General features: G+C 47.1%; 1 protein-coding gene and 1 pseudogene across 1 annotated transcript in view; one reads left to right on the top strand and one right to left on the bottom strand.

Moving 5' to 3' along the window:
- Positions 1 to 20746, top strand: part of ASIC2 (acid sensing ion channel subunit 2) — a 1009280-nt gene that overhangs the window by 609203 nt on the left and 379331 nt on the right. The gene's annotated exons all lie outside the window — the stretch shown is intronic.
- On the bottom strand, positions 309 to 8370 carry LOC122486006 (annotated as a pseudogene).

Below are 20746 nucleotides of genomic sequence, written 5' to 3'. Positions count from 1 at the left end.
TTAATGTTAGTTAACTCCTACTTATCATAGAATGTACTCTCCCAACATTTGTACAAAAAAAATTTTAATATAAATGAAACATGTTGTCATAGTCCTTTAAAAGCATTTTTTAATGTTTATTTATTTTTAAAAGAGAAAGAGAGAGAGAGAGAGAGAAACAGACAGAATCTGAAGCAGACACCAGACTCTGAGCTGTCCGCACAGAGATTGACACGGGGCTCGAAGTCACTGACCTTGAGATCATGACCTGAGCCGAAGTCGGACACTCAACCAACTGAACCACACAGGCGCCCCTATGTAGGCTAATTTTAAATGAAGGTCCTCTTGGTCTGTTTTACAGAATTGGTAATGTCTGGTAATTATCTTATTGATCTTGTCCAGGAATCTCGAAATCTTCCAGAGGAAAACCACTTAAGGCAGTTGGTAAAATGTGTTCTGCTATGTCCTGGGCTAATTCGTTCTTTGCTTCCAGAGTCTCCATCAAGCACGTGACTTTGATCCGTCTTCGTGTTGCTCTGCGTTCTTTTTGTAAGCAAGTTTTCATCGTCTTTCTTAAGGTTGTTATTTCTTTTTCCAGTGTAATTATCCCTTTTTTTTTCTTTTTGCCTTCAAAAGATTTCTAAAAGCATAACTGCATTCAAGTAGTACTTGCTGACTTCTAATGTTTGATCTTAAACGAGGAGGTCCTGTTGGAGCACAAGTGTTGTTTTCCTTCAAAAGACTCCTTGATTTGAGTTTCACAGACTTTCAGTGGGTACACCAATCAAAAACGGTTGGAACGGCATCCATTTTAAGTGGCCAAGTTTGTCCTGTTAAGTCTAAACAGGAGGCTTCAAAGTGCTTTGAACAAAGAAAGGTGTGTTTTCCTGGCACAAAATTGTTGCGCCTAAGTGGGAGAACCCATTCTTTCCTTCTTTTAGGATCCAGGGGAAACTTGTGGAGGCTGATGTTAAGGTGCCTGTCATGGGGAGTAGCACAGCCGGCTGCTATACAATTGGCTGGCTTTCCTTTCCCCCTCTGTTCTGAGGCACTGGCTGCCCCACTTCTTTTGGCAAAGGCTGGGCAAATGAGGCAGGGCAAGGGCCCACCGAGAGGAGTCGTGGGAGCCGGGTGGGAAGGACGTGAGTGTGTATTAGGGATGGTGGTGCCAACCTTCCCTGTCTCTTTATTAATATGGCAGACTTGAGTCAGCACAGCAGACAGTCCTGGAACTCCGGTGGGACACAAGTCACCTCCTCCCAGACCCTAAAAGGGAGTGGGATTACTGGACCTCTTTGGCAGCCATCCTTGCAGCAATTAAAAGGGTGTCTCTCCCCCTTCCTCCCCATCACTATGAAACTCTCCTGCCTCCATAGAACTTTCCAGTGAGTCTCAGTTGGCCATTTGCGTATTGTTCTTTTCTCAGGTCCAGCAAACACCTGACCGCTCCTTCTGCTTCCTGCCACATAGATGCTGAGACCTTGCAGGGCTTAGGGTTGTTAACGATTTGTCCCCATCTGCTCGTGTGTTAGGCTTCTTGGGGGTACCTCATCACCTGCTTTGCTGTCAACGTCTGTAGCTTTGGAGGGTTTGGTCTCTAGTTGCCCATCTTTCTGTGGGGGAATTGCTGAAATTCGAAAACCATGCTGCCTTCTTTTCTATGTACAGGTGTTTTTTGTTTGTTTTTATTTGAATTAACAGCCTACTATTTTCCATTAAAATCCATATTTGGGATTTATCTTGAGAAATTCCTATGTCTAGTTACACTGCACCTGCATTCCCATGTGGAATGGGGAACAGCGGAACTAAGTAGCAGCATCCCCCATTAGATAGGTGTGTGGGCTTTCCTGTTTGCTGTGCCCCAGCACCCTCCATTGTTTCACTGACCAGGTGACCTATTTACACAATCTTCCTAGCTCTATATCCACAGAACATGCCTACACTGTGACTTCTGTTCTAGGGCCAATGACAGGAAGTAGGAAATACCCAGGACCCCCTTACCTTCTTACCCAGGGTTTTCCTTCCAGGCGTGTCTCCTGGAATCCCCTCAGGCATTTGGGTTTCTCCCTTCCCAGGCCTCCTCTGTCTAGCTCCTGGTCCAGGAAGAACACTTACAAATTCTAAGGCTGTCTATGGATACAGCTCCTAAGAGAAGGCACTGAGGCCCATCTGAGAGTCAGAAAGGTTGATCACATGGAAGCCAATTTCAACAAGATGTAGGCAGGAGACAGGAGGAAAACACAGGCCAGTAGCCAGGGGGTTGGTGTATCAGGCAACAGAGACAAAGCAGATCAAAGTGCTGGTTCTGCAGGTGGGGCTGAAACAAACATTTGGCCGGGGCAGTGAAGGGGAGGGTCACCCATGGTTGATGAAAAGCAAGAGTAGGATCTGGGAATGTAGCAGGGTGGGGTGATGGGAAATGGTGAATTCTTCCTGCTGGATGCCTTCTATATACAGCCTGGTACTCAGCCTAAAGAAGTGCTGCTTGCCAGCTGCCTTTGGGCTGCCCCCCTAAGCTGTAGGTCCCAGGAAAGCATTTAGACCTGCAAGGAGATGCTTGCAATTCCCTGAAGAGCCTCAAGCTCCTACACCTGTACATTGTACCTGCCATTCCTCTCGTACTGACTTCCCACCATCTTTACCCAGGCAATAAAACACCTAAGATCTGACCTCCTCCAGAGACTTCTTGGGCCAAGTGAAGTGCCTCCTCTGGGCTTCCACAGGTCCCTGAGAGTGGTACTCATCACATTCTATTATCTCTTCCCTTATTTGTTTCTGCCAAGCTAAGATCTCCTTAAAAGAAGAAAAGGATCTTACTACGTTCTGTATCTCTTACACCTACCATGCTCCAGGTGCTCAAAAAAATCTATCAGTACTTCTGAGCATCTTAGGTATCACAGGGATGCAGCTGGTACAAGTGCCCATTCTTAGGAGAATCACAGGAGAGTAGCCCATTCACCCCTGGCGTGCAGCGTTGAGATAGCTGGGTGAGCTCACAGCATCTGACTGTCTCATCAGCATCTTTCATCTCCTAGGGCTCCCTTTACAATCATTTTAATTACTTTATTGCAAGTTTCATCAGGCAAGTAACACGAAGGAGAGCAAAGAGACCATCGGGCCCCCTGACTTATTATTCAGAGACAGGAACAATGTCCCGTTAACCATGGAAACTTGAAGATGCACAAAGGTTTTCAGAGTCAGCTGTCATCATTGCTCATAAAGTTTTCAAAGAGCATATTCAGAGGCAGGAACAGGGTCTGGGCAGAAAACACAATGGCAGGTGGGAGGAATCAGGAGAGCTGTCCATCACTGGAACACTGAACATCCTGTACACCTTCATCCTGAAGGTGTAGGACTGCAGAGAGGGTTTATGGGTCAAAGCTGTGGTCTGTAGAAGGTGGATTTATCTGTCTGGTGCTGGTCTTCTCTTCTCCCTTCAGCTAAAGCCACTAGTATCCTTTCTATAGGCCTGTATCCTCAGGGAAATTTAGGTATCCTTTGGTCAGAAGCAGTGGACACTAGGCAACCCGACCATAAGTGCGCAATGACCCAGGGCTGTAATCCACAAACTGGGCTTTTTCCTTCCCCCAGGATAGAACCCTCAACATAAACTGAGTTCTAGCTCTGGAAATTGAGGCAATACCATGCTTAAGTTTTCTTGGTTGACCTACCCACTACACTCATCAGTGGTTCTCAATCTTGGTTGTACATTAGAGTCATCTGAGGGCTTTTAGACACACCAATGCCTGGAATTTACCCTAGATCAAAAGAATCAGAATCTCTGGGGGATGGGGCTTGAGCATCAATATTTTTTAAAGCTCCCTAGGAACACCAATTGCCTAATGCTACACAGCAGATCACTTTATGACTTAAAGCAATAGATAGGCATCCTCTTATACCTTCTGTGTGTCAGGAATCTAGGAGTGACTTAGTGGTTCTGGCTTAGGGTCCTTCATGAGGTTATAGTCAAGATATTAGATGGGGCTGGAGGGCCTGATTCCAAGATGGCTCTTCTACATGGCTATTGACTGGAGGCCTCAGTAACTTGCCACATGGATCTCTCTATAGGGTTGTTTGGTCATCCTTACCACAGGCAGCTGGCTTTCCCCAGAGCAAGGGATGTAAGAAGGTGGGAGCAAGACAGAAGCCACCATGTCTTTTGTCTTGGCCTGGCCTTGGAATTCACACTCCATTGTCTCCACATACCCTCTTGGGTTACATTGAACAGGATAGTCTTATTTGTTGTGGGAGGGTCTACCTAGGGACATGTATACCAGGAGGGTAAGGCTTTTGGGGGGGGCGGGGGCGTTTTGGCAGGTGTCTCTAAAGTACAGCCAAGGTTGAGAATCATTGCTTCTGGTCCCACTGGGGCTGAGGCCCTGCCTCTGTCTTTCTTAGCTCAAAGCAAACACAAGAGACTTATTAGTGTTTATTCTCTTCACACAACAGCCAGAGTGGTTTTGGTCTTTTTAACTACAATGAATATTTTTGTACATAATTCTTTGTTCTGCTAATAGATTATTCCCATGGGGGTAAATGCTATAACATGAAAATACTTGTTCAAATCTCTTTTTTCCCCTGCAGAGAGGTCCAAGTATTTTGTGGTTTTGTTGGTTTTTTTCCATCTCTGATTGTTTATTTTATTTTTAGCATGTGAATTTAATCATCACACTCCTGTTCAGATTTGAGCAGTGACCTCCCAACAATCATGGGGTGAAGTCCACAATCTTTCTCATGGTTGAAGGGCTCCTGTGTGATCATCCTGTCTCTTGCCCTCCACCCCCAGCCTCATGTCATTCTGCTTTGCCCCTTGCTCACTGCAATCGGGCCACACAGGTTTAACTTCAGCTCCTAAAACATATTACTATGTTCTGCTCCTCAGGGCCTTTGCACAAGCTCTTCCTCCAAGTCTGACTCAGATAACTTGTACTTACCCTTCAGGTATCAGTTCCTAGGCCAACTCAGGGGTTTTCCCATGGACCCACACTACCTTTGCCTCAGAGAATTTATTGTGATGCATTATAATGCACTTATTTATGTGACTACTTGTTTATTTCCACTAAACTGGGAGTGCCATGGGGGCAGAGATCATTTACTTTTCTCTGCTGTCTGCTCCCCAGTACCTAACACAGCACTTCGCATACAGTAGGTGCTCCCAAGGTGCTTGCTGAATAAATGTTTGTAAGTATAAAAGTCAAGGCCCAGAAACATTTAGAGACATGCCCAAGGCCACCCAGGATACCTGCCTGGGCTTGATGGCAGATATGCTAAATTCAGAATCCCTGCTTCGTATCTAGTGTCACTAGAATCCTCCACCCATGTCCCTTGAATCCCATCCCATGGAGAATTATCTACACCACCTGCTCTAAAGGTGGAATCAAGGGATCCCCGTCAATGGAAGAGCCAGGCTTCTGTGGCCATCAAGGGATGACTTCTCCACCCAAAAGTGACAGCTGTCTTTGGCTGGGCTCTTGTCTTGTGCTGGGGAGGGCTCTCATCAAGGTAACCCTGGGTCTCTCCACCTCAGCTCTTCTCATTTTGAGCATCCATGCCTCTTGAAACAGCCCCGGGAGTTTCCATTTGGCCTTTGGGGATGCTGCCAGGCCTGTCCACATAGGTGAAGGGCACTGGCTACCATTATTTAATGATTCCCCCAAACCAGTGAACTGTTTGTTCCTATGACCTGTGTTCCTATCACTCTCAGAGAACGTCTGGCAGAAGCGAGGGACAGCTCAATAATAGCCTTGAGAAGCCTTCACTGCCCCTCGGCCCTAGGCCAGCCTGTCTATGCTGGTGGCAGGTTGCAGGATGGTGGGGACAGATGAAGAGAAGTGAAGTCAGAGCCCTTATCCCTGACTAGCTCCCTCCAGCTCCCAAGTCCCTGTGCTACACCCTCTTACCCCCAAAACCACCATTGTGGTGCCATACCTGACCCTGTCTCCTAGGGGCAGGCTAGGGCCTAAGTCCTCTACCCACCAGAATATGCCCATCCTGGGAGTCACTCCATACCGTTTCTGCTGATATCAGAACCCACCATCAGATCTCTGTGAATGCCCAGACAGAGGTTAATGGCAGACCTGTACATAACAGATCCACCAAAGAAACAGACAAATTTCCACTTGCATCTAATGGCACCTAAGCTCAGGCAAAAGTACCAACCACCCCCTTGGCATATACATGCATATACACATGCACGCATGTACTCACAGACTCAGGCTCACTCAGCCTGGGCTGCCTTAGCCCTGGCCACCTCTCCCTCACCCATGGCATTGCCAGATTAGTCCCAGGCACCTCACCAGGACACCATGAAGCTCAGGTTCCAATCCGGTGGTTCCCAGATGCCCTGACCATGGGTCTATCTCTTCCTTGACAGGCTACTCATGATTCTTCCTCATCTCTTCTGTCTGATGAGCCTACCTGCCGTTCATCTCTCAATGTCCAAATCCCACTCATCCTTCAAGGCGCAAATTCAGCCTCCTCCATGGAGTCCCCCATTCCTGTAGCTGGAAGTCATACCTCCCTCTTCCGACTACCCATAGCATTTTAGCTCCACCTCCTCTATGACTCTTGAAACCAACTTTCTGCTTCCTAATCATGTTGTTTTTATGCACCTTTTAGCAACGCCTTTCCCTCAACTGTTTTATACATTTTAACTGGTTTCTACCTGCCTGCCTGTGCTCTCCAGAGACAATGTGTCATGATGGAAAGGTTGTTGGCTCTGGTGAGTGACAGAATGGAGTTGCTACCCTCCATCCCCCTTCCCTCCCTTCCTTTCCTCCTTTTGTAAATATTTCTCCAGTTCTATCTGTGCCAGGCACCTTTGCAGCAGCACCACAGCAAGACAATACACAAAAGATATTGTCTGCAGCCTAATGGAGTTCTAGTCCCCAGCCCTTTCATTACTGGCTATGTGACCCGGGCAAATTGTTTAATCTCAACAAGCCTCAGTTTCTTCATCGACAATATCACTCTTTATAATAGTTATCTTCTGGGTGTTTGACAATAATTAAATGGAGTAATATACATAAAATACCTAGCACTTAATGCATACTCCACAAGTATGTATATATTCCTCTTTGTTAGAGAGAACTCTCAAACATCATAGAGATTCAAGAGTATGTGTTGAAAGAGAGGAAGGAGGGACCAAAAAAAGGGAGGGGAAGAGGGAAGTGATCACGAAAGTTCATCTGAGAACTGTCTCTGAATTGCCAGCACCCACCCTGCCTTCTACTTTCCCACCTGGATGGTAAAAGGGGATACTGATTGCAGTCTGGGAGAGACACCCCTTCACAAGGACCCCAGTTTGCCCAGTCCTTTTCAGGTTATCCCCTATGCACATGCAGTCACGGAGCCAGGGCTAAGAGCCCTTCCATGGACTAATCACATATTAAAAATAAATAAATCCCTTCAGTGGCTTTCAGGGTGCCTAAAAGCTGTTGCCCCCAGGCTCCCCACTGAACTTCTGCCTTCGTATTTATAACCCACTAGCTTCTCTCCTTCCTGGCTTCCCAGACAGTGGTGCAGACAAAAGGACCGTTTATAACAGCTTTTCTGACAGCTGGACATTATTTAATTAAAACTTCTGGCACCCACATAGTGTGCTGGAGGCTATTTAAAGTTCTCGGTGGCAGGAGGAGAAATGGGGAAACTTACAACCCTTGGGGGGCGGGGCTGAAGGGATCTCCGGTGGGCAGCAGCCAGAACAGACTCTCAGGTCCCTTACAGCACAGTGGCATCTCTCAGAGCCCTGACTTTGACATTGGAGTCTGTGGGAAAAGGCAGGCATGATATCAGCCCCCAAGGCATCTTGCTTGGGGTGGGGAGGGTGGATGTTTGGAGAACCAGCAGCACCAAACTGAGCAGAGTGTTCAGTTTTCCGGATCAGCCACTCCTATTTTTCAGAGCAAGAAACTGACACACCGAGAGGAAAAAGGAACTTGTTCAAAGCCGCATAGTAACTAGTGCAATTCTGGGGCTATCATTTGAGTATCCCTGGGCCTCATTGCTGCCCTTAGGTATGAGTAACACCCGTGTTGCTTACTTTTCCACACAGCAGGCACATGGTCTTGAAGGGCTGAACTGCTGCACGTGTTATTCTAGGCGTAAGCAGAAATGCAACCGTGGATGCCAACGTTTGATCATCTGGTCAACCCCAGCAGAGGCAGTGGGTTTCCACTTAGCTGCTGTAGCTACAGTGTGCTGGACTGCAAATAGCTACAACTGGCATAAGGAGACAGATCTCCCCCATAATAGGGCAAGAGCTAAGAAAGGCAAGTCTACCCTAGGGTGCTGTACCCTGGAGGAGGAGGAGTATAAGGCCAAGTGTGAACACAAATTGTGATAACAATGATCATGAGAATAACCCCACTGATTGAAGGCTACCATCACCATCGTTGCGATTACTATTAGCATATTTTCCTGTCAACATTTCTATATAATATATGATTTACAGGATTTTACAGATGAAGAAATGGAAACTCAGAAAATTAGCTACATGCTAAAGTTCCCCCACCACCAGTAAGACCAGGATTCAAACCCTGCTCTGTCTGATATAAGAGTGTATCATCTTTTTACCATATTGGTAGTTCTCAACCAGAGCCACACATTAGAAACCGACTCTTTACAACAGGCAAGGGCTTATGCCTTACTGTTGGTTAACGAAGCCTTGAGAATCTCTCAAATTCAAGACCTGGAATCAGTATTTTTGAAGGGAGTCGAAGGTGTAGCCATGGTTGAGAGCACCCTGTGAGACAGAAGCACCCTGAGAGCTCCTGCCAGTGTGATATCAGAAGTGTGACCCACTCCCACTGCCACATTCTTGGTTCTGCTGAAGTCCCAGACTACCATGGTGGGTCACTGCTTAGGGACAAGGGCTAAGCACCACTCTTATGACATCTGTTGACCCCAGTCCTTACTGTGGCTCCCCTGGTCGCTCTGATGGAGTCACCATTCTGTTTGTAATATCAGTTCCTGCCTCTGTCCCAAGAGATCATCACCCAGACCTACCAACTCTGACCACTCTGCTAATCTCAACAGCCCCCAGCAGCAGGCTGATACTACCCACTAGGATAAGTTCCTCAGGAAACACACTCCAGGTTGGAGGTTGGCATGCAAGAAGTTTAATGGGGCATGCTCTGGAGAGCAGCATCCACGGAAGGCAAAGGAAGGTGGGTGGAGTGAATCCCTCAGTGGTGAAAGAGGATCTGGTGACACGCCACAACATCCACTCTGGCTCTTAGCAGTGGCATGGGTTTTCATGGGAGCTGAAGAAGTATCTTCCCCTCCAGAGAGAATGACGTTATTGGAGCCCAACATGGAGCTGCCTTGAACAAGGCTTTCATTAACCTTGCTCTACAGTATCTTTACAACCCTCCTGCCCACCCCTCTGGGAGCTTCACTTAATTTCCCCTTAGGGGCTCAGTTAAAAACAATTGGAGGGACTGGGTAGATTAGCACTCCCATCTGGCTTTCAGCAGAAGTCTTTGCATCTGGTTGGCCCACTGGACTCTGTCTCCATTGGTGGCGCTCTAGGGCGGGTTACAGGACGAGCCTTATTCCCCTTCTCTCTTTTTGGTTTTATCAGCATTTGGGAGTCAGTCACCAGCTCCAACAGTTGTCATTGTTTCAACCTCAGGAGCCAAGACAGGAGTTACCTGCCCTCCTGAGCTCACAGTGAAGTAGGAGAGATAAACACAGAAACTTGAATGCAATGCATTAAAATGGCATTCACACAGAATGGATGCCAGACAGGGAAGGGAGTGATGGTCTCTCTCTGGAGGCAGGGCTGCCACGTAAAAAAGAATTAAGGAAGACACTGGAATGCTGGAACAAGATTTCAAAGAAGGAGTAGATGTCTTCCCAGCAAATGTGATGGGGAGAACATTCCAGGAGGGGTTCTGTGCAAAGGCTGAGGACCAAACCGTAGGATGTTAGCTAGCAGTAGGTGCTCCCGGAGCACCACCTGGGCAATTCAGGGGGGTAGACTGGGGAACTCAGGAGAGGAGACTGAAAAGACAAGCAAGGGAATAAAATGGATCTCCCTATACCCATGCAAAGGAATTTGGACCTCACCTTGAAAGTAATGAGTCCCCACTGAAGAGCTTTCAGGGCGGGCTGTCCTGTCGTTTTAAAGTATGACGTGATCAAGAGGAACCTCCGTCTTGTTTTTCCCTAATATATCTTCTCCCTGGACCTGCCGTAAACTCAAAAACAAACCTCACTTTTGCCTCCCATTGCTTCTGATTTCTCTCTGTCTGTCCAGAATGGGTGTAAATAACTAAACCCAGCAGGCTCTACCAGCTCTTCCCCCCCACTTCTTACATTATGGTTGTTGGGACTTCTTCGCTGAGTGACTGATTCACAGGCTCAGAGACGGGCACACTGGAAGGGTCCTGGGAAACCATCTCCTAACCCCCACCTCCTGGCCCCCCTTAAAGGAGGAAGACTCTGACCCCTGCAGAGGGGAAATAACTTGCCCACATGCACACAGATCCTAAGGCCATGGATGGGACTTGCCCACTTTTTCTTTTCCGTACACCAGGTCAGCATATTACGTTCCTGTCCCAGGAAGAAAAGTCAGTCCTGAACAAAACAGTTCTGTTGGGGATTTTGTCTTCCAAGCCTTCCCCCAAAATCTCTTCCGACTCTGACCCTTCCTCCCAGCAATAGTCCTTGCATATAACCCCCAGCACACAGACCCCTCCTGTTGACCAAAACACATGCCAGAACCCTACCCACCTCTGATCTCTAGGAGAAATTTCTCTGCCTTTCGTTATGCACTCTTGTTCCCTCAAAACAGCACAGTTCCACGCTCCATCTATTATATTAGTGATTCCCAAGGAGAAGTAGAAATTTCACTAAACTAAAAGGTAGAAGATAATGTCCCAACTCTGCTACCTCCCCTGACATTGTGCAAACACCTTCATTTTCCCATGTGTGGCTAAGGTTCATTTAAAATTTTTCTCCAGCAGTGCCTATAAACTTATTTAAAAAGGCGGGAAGTGCCCGGGGGGCTCAGTCAGTTAAGGGTCCGACTCTTGATTTTGGCTCAGGTCATAATCGCACCATTTGTGGGTTTGAGCCCCATGTGGGACACTGACAAGATGGAGTCTGCTTGGGATTCTCTCTCTCTCCCTCTCTCTCTCTGCCCCTCCACCCCCCTCTCTCAAAATAAATAAATAAGCTGAAAAAAAATTCCTCAGGGGCTCAGATTGTTCAGTCAGTTACGCCTCCAACTCTTGATTTTGGCTCAACTCATAATCTCTCCATTTGTGGGATCAACCCCCGAGTGGGACTCTAGAGGCTGCTTGGGATTCCGGCTCTCCCTCTCTCTCTGCCCCTCCCCCACTTGTGCACACATGTACACATGCTCTCTCTTTCTCTCTCAAAATAAACTTTAAAAAATGTATACATGGGTAAATAAATAAATAAGAAAATAATTTCTTCGATGTCCCTTTTAGTTCTGATACCCTTTTTGAGAGACAGAGAGAGATCGAGTATGGGTGGGGGAGGGGCAGAGAGAGAGAGAATCCAAAGCAGGCCCCGGACTCTGAGCTGTCAGTACAGAGCCCCACACGGAGCTCAAACCCACGGACCATGAGATCACGACCTGAGCCGAAGTCAGACGCTTAACAGGCTGAGCCACCCAGGTGCCCCTGATACTGTGGGATCCTAACGTCTCCAGTGACTTGTTGGCACGAGCTCTGTCAAACTTAAAAAGAATGGATTATGTGTGTCTCTTCCTAACTTCCATATTGTATGGGTAGCTTGAAGGCAGCCATGGTGGGAAGAGTTACACCATGGAAATTGGCGAATGCTACAAATCCAGTCATTTTTGTGGGGAGGGGTAGGAGCTGGTTTATTGGTATTCCCACGAAATCTATTCTCTTATACCTCAATCAAAAGCAAGTGTCTGCATTCTCACAAAGACTCCTGAAAACAAATGATACCATAACCCCAAAGAAAGGATTTCTGATGGTAGAGCAAGCAGACGAGCAGGCACAACATGGTCGTCCATTTCCTGTTCTGTATCTTTTGCTCCTGCTGCTCTCTCGGCCGTGTCCCGTTCGTCCATCTTCAGGTCTCAGAATTTTACTACCAATACCTTACACACCAGCTCTACAAAATCTTCTCCAGCTCCCTGGAGAAGATTAAATTTTCCCTCTGACTTGTACGATAAGTATGTCAACACATTTTGCTTCCCACCTGGACAGTACGTTCTCCGAAAGCATCGCTTCCACTTCCTCCCTGAATTGGGCTAGCGCAGTGTGCTGCAAACAATGTGTGTTCAATAAATATCTGGGGCAATGAGAGGCTCAGCATTTGGCAGATGTGCAGAAGGCATATGCTTCCTTTTTATTATACACTCTTTTTGTTGAGAATAGAGTACAAGCTTATGATAATGAATTTAAATGAATGCAAAATTGTATACAAAGAAAACCAAGCCTCCTTCCTTCTCCATTCCTTATTCCCTCACCACCATTCCCAACCCAAAGTAAAGCAGTATTACCATTCTTTTTTTTTTACAATTCTTTTTTTTTTTAGTGTTTGTTTCTGAGAGAGTGAGAGAGAGACAGAGCATGAGTGGGGGAGGGGAAGAGAGAGAGAGGGAGACACAGAATCTGAAGCAGCCTCCAGGCTGTGAGCTGTCAGCACAGAGCCCGACCCAGGGCTCAAACTCACAAACCATGAGATCGTGATCTGAGCCAAAGTCAGATGCTTAACTGACTGAGCCACCCAGGTGCCCCTCAGTATTACCATTCTTATATATACCTTTCCAGAAATAGTTTAAACATACACAAGCATATATGTCTGTGAATAGACCTTTGTAGTTTGCACAAATGGAAGCACACTGTTCTGTAAGGTTTCTTTCTTAATATGTCCCAAAGATAGTTTCATATCACCACAATTAGATCAGCTTCATTCTTTTTCAAGGCTCTGTGATAGTCTTTCATAAAGACAGATCATGTTGTGTAACTAGTCCCCCATTGATGGATATGTAAGTTCCTTCTTTTCTTGCATATTGCCAAGAATTAATGTCCATGTTCATGTATCTTTACCTACCTGTACCAGTATATCTGTAGGAAAAAAAACTAAAAATGGAATTTATGGATCAAAGAGTAGACATGTCTTTAATTTTGATAGATGTTGCTACATTTTCTTCCAATAAAGAATGTAGAGACTTGGATGCCATTATTTCTCTAGTGGTCTTTATCTGCTTTTTCATTCTTACTCATTGCTCACTTCCACCTTTTCTGGCATTAGAAACTGCTGTCATTATTTTAACGATCGTTCCACCAAGCACCCGAAGGAGACCGAGCCAACCACCTTTTGTGGTGTCATAGCATGAGGTTGGACAAATCATTCATCCCTCAGATGAACAAAACCCCAGCCTCAGTGGGCGTACTTCTTGACATTATTTCTTTTGAGCACACCCAGTTCAATCTCTCTGAGCTGCTTTTCATCTTTACCCATAGACCAAGAGCCAAGAGAGGGAGGAGACCCAGTACACATTTATCACCCATCTTTGCCCTTCCCCTCCAGGGCAAGGAGGAGAGAGACCGACAGATACAGCAGTGCTACCCCATCCTCCTCTGGCAGGCAAGGCATAAGTGTCTCATGGCCATCTTTTTTACATTTTTATTTTCTAAGGTAGGTATTCAGTTTAGGTCTGGATGTCACAGACCTTTCTGTATAAGGAAACGAAAGATTAACCTGAAGTTTGGTACTATCCATATGGTGTGAAGCCAGAGGCTTGGGAATTCCTGAGTTGTACCCTCCTGAGAGTCCCTCAACTAGGGAGTTACTGCAAAACAAGAATAACAAGATAAGCAAGGAAGCTGAGCAAGTCTCTAATTCCCTTGACATAGGAGGGAATCCCTTGACATAGGATTTCTCTTGTTAGTCAAATGGTCCCCACAACACACACACACACACACACATGCACACACACATGCACACGCACACGCACACACACACATGCACGCACACACAGACATGCCAGTAACTTCTGATTCTAAGAAGGTGGAGTCAACAAAGTAGGCCTGACCTGGTTGTAAGCACAGAAGAGGCAGAACAGAGAAAGCATGGTTGAGTCTATCCTGAGTAGTCCAGCCCTGCCTGGCCTCCTTACTTGCTGGGGACCAGGCTGCAAAGGGGAGATGACACTTGCATTTATGGTATGAACTCTTCACCCACAGTGGCCTTACCCACAAGTCAAACAGGGCCCAATGAGCATCCTGAATCCTGAACTGCCAACCCTCTCTTCTTGGGGGTGAGTTAGGAAGGAAATGAGCAGAGGGGTGGAAATGTTGGAATAACCAGCCATGCGCAGGCTCCCTCCTCAACTGCCAGCATGGTAAAGGGATTTGAAAGTGTGTCCTTTGAGGTACCTGTCCTCAGTCTCACTAGACTTATTTCTCTGTGTATCCCCAGCGCCCAGCATGAAAGAGCCCTCTGAGGAGACAGCCTGGAGGAAAGAAGTCTCAAAGAGAATGTGGTTACTTTCTTTCTGCTGAAGGCTGTTAAAAAAATTCAACCAGTAAATCTGAAGATCTAATTGACTTTGTTAAGTGATTCATGAATCAGATAGCATCCTACCTAGGAAGCAAAGGAGCTCTTCAGAGCTTCGCAAAATGGAAGGTTTTTATAAGAAGGGGGATGGGCAAGGAGCTATTAACAAAAGAAAAGAAAAGGTTGTTTAGGGCAAGGTCACCTTCCCTTACTGGGAAAGGCAGTGGGGGTCTTACCTTGCTGATTACCTCATCTTCCTTTGGGTGGGGGGAAATGGAGAAAGCCCGTGTCTGATTACCTCATTCATACTGATGAGAAAATTCAGATTGGCTGGCTGAAAACTCCCCTCCTTAGAGTAGTTACAACTGCAATTAAGTCTTGGTTTGCTGTCCTGGGGGCAAGTGACTCCACCTTGACCCGTGGTTTTCTTTTTACCAGAGCCATTAAGGAGAGGGAGTGGATGTGGTCTGTGTGCTTCCTAAACTAATCTTGATCCAGTGGGTAGAACTTGCAGAGAGAGACAGATGTCAATTCAGCATTTAAAAAAAAAAAATGCTTTCAACAGACAGATTATTCCAAACAGGGCATCATCTGCTTTGAGAAGTCGTGATTTCGCCATAGCCGTTAAGCATTCCAATATAAGGAGAAATGTTCTAGCGGGGATTCAAGGATTAGAGGTTTGGACTGGGTTTAGGATTTCACAACTCCTGGGAATTCAAGATTCCATGAAGTGTCCCTCCTGCCTAAGAAAATGGTGCTTTATTTCCCTCAAACACCCTGTTCCTTTGGCTCCCTACTCTAGCCCAAGTGTGTTGTAGGACTATCTGAGGCAGCCACAGGAAATGCATACCTCCATAGAGAGCTATCTCCATCCAATGAATACCCAGTCTCCAGAGGACTGGAATCTTCTTCTTGTTTTCCATTCGTTCCTCCCTTTGGCAAAGCGAGGACCCGGGTTGAGCCATTAAGCTGCCTCCTCGTTTCGGAGCTCGTTCGTTGTCTAGCACAGGCAGGGAGGCAGCTGTGGCATATTGGTTAGCTCCCAAATAAATATTTTATCTCTGGCCTCAGCAGCGGTGGAGAAATGGGCCTTTCAGAGATGAGCGGGCGATGGGGCTTCCTATTGGCCACACCATCTATTTAGAAGAGAAGGGGGACCTGTCATTCACTTGGGTCATCAATCTTGAAGCCCGAAACCACTCCAAACCCAGGTCCCCTAGAGTCGGAATTTGACAAATGGCAAAATAAACTCAGCATGTGCAGATGAATGAGGGGGGCCCCCAGCTATTAAAAAGCCATCGCCATCTTCCTGCAACTGCACAGCCGCGCCGTCTTCAGCTGCCTGTGTGGGCAGGGCACCCGGGGGGGCGCACAGACGGGCACCTGCAGTAATGAGCAGCTCGTCCCAGGCACCGAAGGCTGGCTAGCTTCCCAGCCCCCATCACCCCTGTGGGAGGCTGTCCTCCAGGAGTCACGAGACCCTCAAAATTAAAATAGAATAATCACACAGCAAAGATGAAGGCCCCTGGGAGAAGACAGAGATTGGTGATGCCAAGATCTAGTTATTCACTGGCAAGGACCCCGGAGTGCAAATGGAAAACAGAGTAAGTGAGAATGCCGACTGGTATGACGAATGGTCCAAGCTTGGTCCATTTGTGCAGTGAGGGGAGGACAATGAAGAAATTAATGAATTGTGCGTCTGTTAAGACTTCCAAGCCCTGCCTTGATTTTGGCCTCAGAAAATGGGTTTGTTGAGTTACCTCCAGAGCAATGACATCTCAAAACGCATGCGTGAGTCAGAGCAGGGGGCTGTGTTCCGCGGACTCTCAGGTGCTAGCAGCAAGTGCAAAGCAGAAGGCGTCGTATCCAGGGACAAACGGTGTTGCTCCCCACTATACGCACTAAGTAGAGGTGGACTCACGTCACTATGGAAATGATTTTCCTTATGGAATGCACCTCACCCCACAGGACCCACACAAGTTCCTTCAAATATCCTGGGAAGGAGAACAGGCTTCTCTTCTATCCTGGGCTTTCAGAAGTCCCAAAATGAGGGGCAGCGTTAGTGTCTTGGGGACAAAATGTGATCAGACTCCTTTCTCTTTCACCCACGTCCCTCTCTCTGCTCTATTATTCCTTACCTAAGTATCTCTCTCTGCCTCTCCCTCTTTCGGTCTCTTTTTTCTCAATCCCTGTCTCTGTATTTCCCTCCAGGATGTCATATGTAGCTGCTATAGTTTCTACCACACTGGCTCCTGCAGGCATGAGGTCGGTGGGCAGTGAGGGGGACTTGGGCCCCCTTGAACTGAAGGACTTCTCTACCATCTGTCTCTGTCTCTGTCTCCCTCTCCCAGACGAAATCAAGGGCACTCAAATGAAAGTCCCGAAAGTCTGTCTTACTTCCTAATCCAAGCCCGCTCTGTTTTCCCTGAGTGCCAGAGAGGGTAAATGACTTGCCCAAAGTCAGAGAGTAAATCAGTGCAGGTAAGGGGAAGGTTGGGATGCTACTGGACCCCAAGTCCCCTGAAGGTGGTGTAAGGGGGAAAGCGGGGGGGTAGTGGAGAGGGACCAGAGGACAGAAAGGAAGACTTTGAAATCTGTTTGATCTCAGGACATATCTGGGACATTCAAGACAGTGGGGACTATTGTGATAGTCATGGAACCAAATTAAAACGTAAAAGAGAAACGTGTTTGGCATCCTCAGTGTAAATGGACCTTGACAAGTCCTGGGAAGTCCCTGCCTTCAGATTCACCATGGCCTCAGAGGGGGAGACGTGAGGCCCAGAGCTAACAGAGGAAGGGAAGAGCTCCCCATGGCAGATTCTCCCTCCCCAGGGAGGGACCTCCCAGTGCAGGGAGCCTACACTGCCACCTCTGAGGTGGGAGCAGGTAGGAACCACCATAGTGGACATCCTCCACACCTCCTCCCCTCCCCATGGGCACTGCTAGCAGGCCAGCCTAGAAACATCCCCTTCTCCCTCCTCCCCATCCAAACTGTGTCCCCCACGTCCTCTCTGCTCTACCCACCAGATTCTCCCACAGCTGCTGCCTCCAGTCTCCTGGCTGCCACTGGTGGCTTAAACCTCTCCAGTTCCCTCCTCCCCTCAGGCACAGCTCCCAACAAGCTCCCATCCTTGCATCTTCCTGCCTCCAATGTATTAGTTCCACAAGCACGCGGAGTCTCAGGCAGGGGGTTGGAGAACCAAGCAGGGACGGGACTGGGTTAGGTGAGAAATGGCGGGTGAGCAGGGAACTTGGACTGGAGTGGCAGCTGTGGAGGGGGAGATAAGTGGGCAGCTGGGAGAGATGCTTAAGAGGTATAATCGATGTATTTATGCTGCAATGAGGACCAAATTGGGGGCATTTACAAAAGCTTGTTGATTGATCTGTGGTTACTCATTGGTGCTAATGGTTTTAATCAAGGGAAGAGATCTCAATAAAAACAAATGATTACTCTTTATAATAGAAGTGTCAATGGGCACTTAATGAATGAATTTGGTAATTCCTCTTCCTGCTGAGACATTCAGTCTTGGGTGAGAATATTTAGGACCTTAACCCTGACTGCTTTTTGGGCTGTGCCCCACTTTGCTTGACCTTGGGAACCTTGGAAATGCACCCCCAAGGACACAGCAGAGTGCTCCCCAATCACCTGCTTCCTGTGTCCCCATTTCTGGAGAATCTGCCCATCGACCCTTGTCTCGCAGAAGCCAAGAGCCTTTCAGGCATAGGAACAGAAGCATTTCACCAGGAATGAGAAAGAATAAATAGCAGCCTGCCCATAGCACCTTGCCTGATACTGAAGGCAGGACACTGGCCTCACCTCCACCGGCCCTTAGCTGATTCTCAGCACCCTTTCACACCCTGGTCCCTCTCAGAGCCCCAGTCTTTGACCTGCTACTGGCCACAGAGAGCCCATTCTTCTCATCCAAATTCATGGTCCCTTTCATCTCTCTATGGACCTATCGCAGGGCACCAACTTCTCTGTCCTCTCACTCCCAGAAGCAGCAAAGATGATCCAGGCAACCTTGCCCTAAGCCTGTACTAACCTAACCCATCCCCAAAGATATGGCCCATATCCAGCCCAGAGACCACAGGAAAAACAGAACTGTCGCCCCCTCTAACAGACATTTCATGGCTCTGACCTCTCCAAGACCAAGATTTTAATTCTGCCTCTGCCTCTGCCTCCCTGTCTGACCTTGGGGAAAATGGTCTGACCTCTCTGGGCCTGCAGTTCTGTAAAGGAAGATCAACGTTGAGCTCAAGGACTGTCGTGGTAGGGAAATGCCTAGCAAGGTGCCTGGCCCATAGGAGCTGGGAGAGATACTTTGCTCTGTTCAGTGAATTTTCCTCTCTCCCTTTCTCTCTGCAGTACCACAAACTGTGGGAAGGCAGATAAGGAACATCACTCATAACAGCCAGGTTATCAACGGCATTCCAAGAACCACAGAGGCTGTGGGGCCCCCACTGTCAGACATGTGGGCTAGGCAGCTGCACATTGAACCCTCCAGCCCCTGCCCCTTTGTTTTCAGCCCCCGAGATAGCAGTTTTCAGCAAGGAGAGCTGAAAAGTGGCCCAACCAAGGTTTGAGCTGAACAAATCAAGAGCACCAAGCAAGAGGAGCCCGTGCCTAATGCAGCTTAGAGTTACAAATGGTAACAATCTTACAATCCAAACTTGAAACAATAGGGTGGAAAATTGCTATCCTAATGAAGATTCTGAGGAGAATTGCAAGAGAACCATGTGCACTAGCCCAGGCCAGGTTGGCCATGCCAGAAAATCAGCCTCGGTTCACTGCAGCATTGACTGAACTGTGGTCATCCATGCATCATTTATTCATTATTTCATTCAATCATTTGCTCACATATTGTTTCACCTATTCAAATTGCTATCCCTGCTTCCATTTCTTACGCATTCATTGACTTATCCTCCGTTCATTTATTTGCTCTTTTGTTCTTTCATTTATTCACTCACACATCGGTTCAACAATATCTTATGAACATCTTTGTGCCAGACACAAGTGCCTGTTAGTATCTGCTCATATCCACTTCGATCCTAGACATCACTGCCTGGATACAAAGGAAACTTTTGCCCTTGCAGAGTTTTGGAAAGCACCGTCAGCCCAAGAAGAGCTGGGAAGGGAAATGTGCTATGCTGGATGCCCTTCCCCTGCTCCTCAAAGATGATACAGTATTATAGGCACAGAGCCAGGGAAGGACATCAGAAAGCAACCCATTCAGGGAAGGGCCTTGACAAATCCCAGGGTCTAAGAAAAGGGAATAAGTAAATGGAAGAATGAGCAGACATTAAGCCCCGTGATGAAGACAGGCACTGTGAACACAGCCTGATCTGATGGGCATGGGCTAGGAAACTGAAGGTAAGGCACAGGGAGGGGCTGGTGCTCACTCAGGGATCTTGAGTCCCGGGTGAGGGTGTCCCTCGAAACCAGTAGTTCTCAAACCCTGACCTGCAGAAGAATGTGTTACTGAGCTAACCTGGCTTATTAATTTTTTCTCAACCCAGGGAAGAAAATAAGCTAACAGATACAGTGTTCTCAATTAATATTTTCCTCCTCTCACTTATGGTTCCAAACTGTTAGTGCTTCTTATTTATTTAGACCAGGGTCTACTTGGAGAGGATATCCAATCAAGCACAAAATTATGTATCTGTTATTTCGAGTTGCCTGGTCCAGAACTCCATGGCTTCTGGATGCTGTGGCCCCTCATCACGTTTGCCCACAAAAGCATTGCAATTCTGATGGAGAGAGGAGACGAAAAGCAGCTGGTTATTGTTAAGCCTGTGTTGTCAGGCATTTAATTCACACGAATAATTACTTAAATAGAGTTTTCTACTCTACCATTTTTTCACGTATGACTTGAACTGGGAAGTTGATGTCTAACACACATTTTAAGATGAGCAAACTGAGAATCATATAGCAAGTACCAGAGCCATATTCAAACCTTGATCTGGCTTCTTTTCTTTACACTACACCAGAATATCCTGCCCTCCCGCCACCCATCACCTACAGCCACAACCCAGAGATGGACCCAGAGCTGCCTGTTGCCTCGTGTTCCCTCCACTCTATCACATTGCCATGACATTTGTCGGGGAATGAAAATCAGTCAAAACAGAAAATGAAAGCTACAAACGAAACAAAAGTTAGTTATTGAATTAAGCTGTTTTCTTTTTTAACATAATTCACTCAAATCAATTTATGTGCATAGGCCCAGCAGGTGCCCTCTGAGTATTCAACTCTGTCCAG

Source organism: Prionailurus bengalensis, chromosome E1, assembly GCF_016509475.1.
Source record: "Prionailurus bengalensis isolate Pbe53 chromosome E1, Fcat_Pben_1.1_paternal_pri, whole genome shotgun sequence".
Taxonomy (NCBI): Eukaryota; Metazoa; Chordata; class Mammalia; order Carnivora; family Felidae; genus Prionailurus; species Prionailurus bengalensis.
The sequence above is the reverse complement of the archived record's forward strand: the minus strand, read 5'-3'. Positions and strand labels throughout refer to the sequence as shown.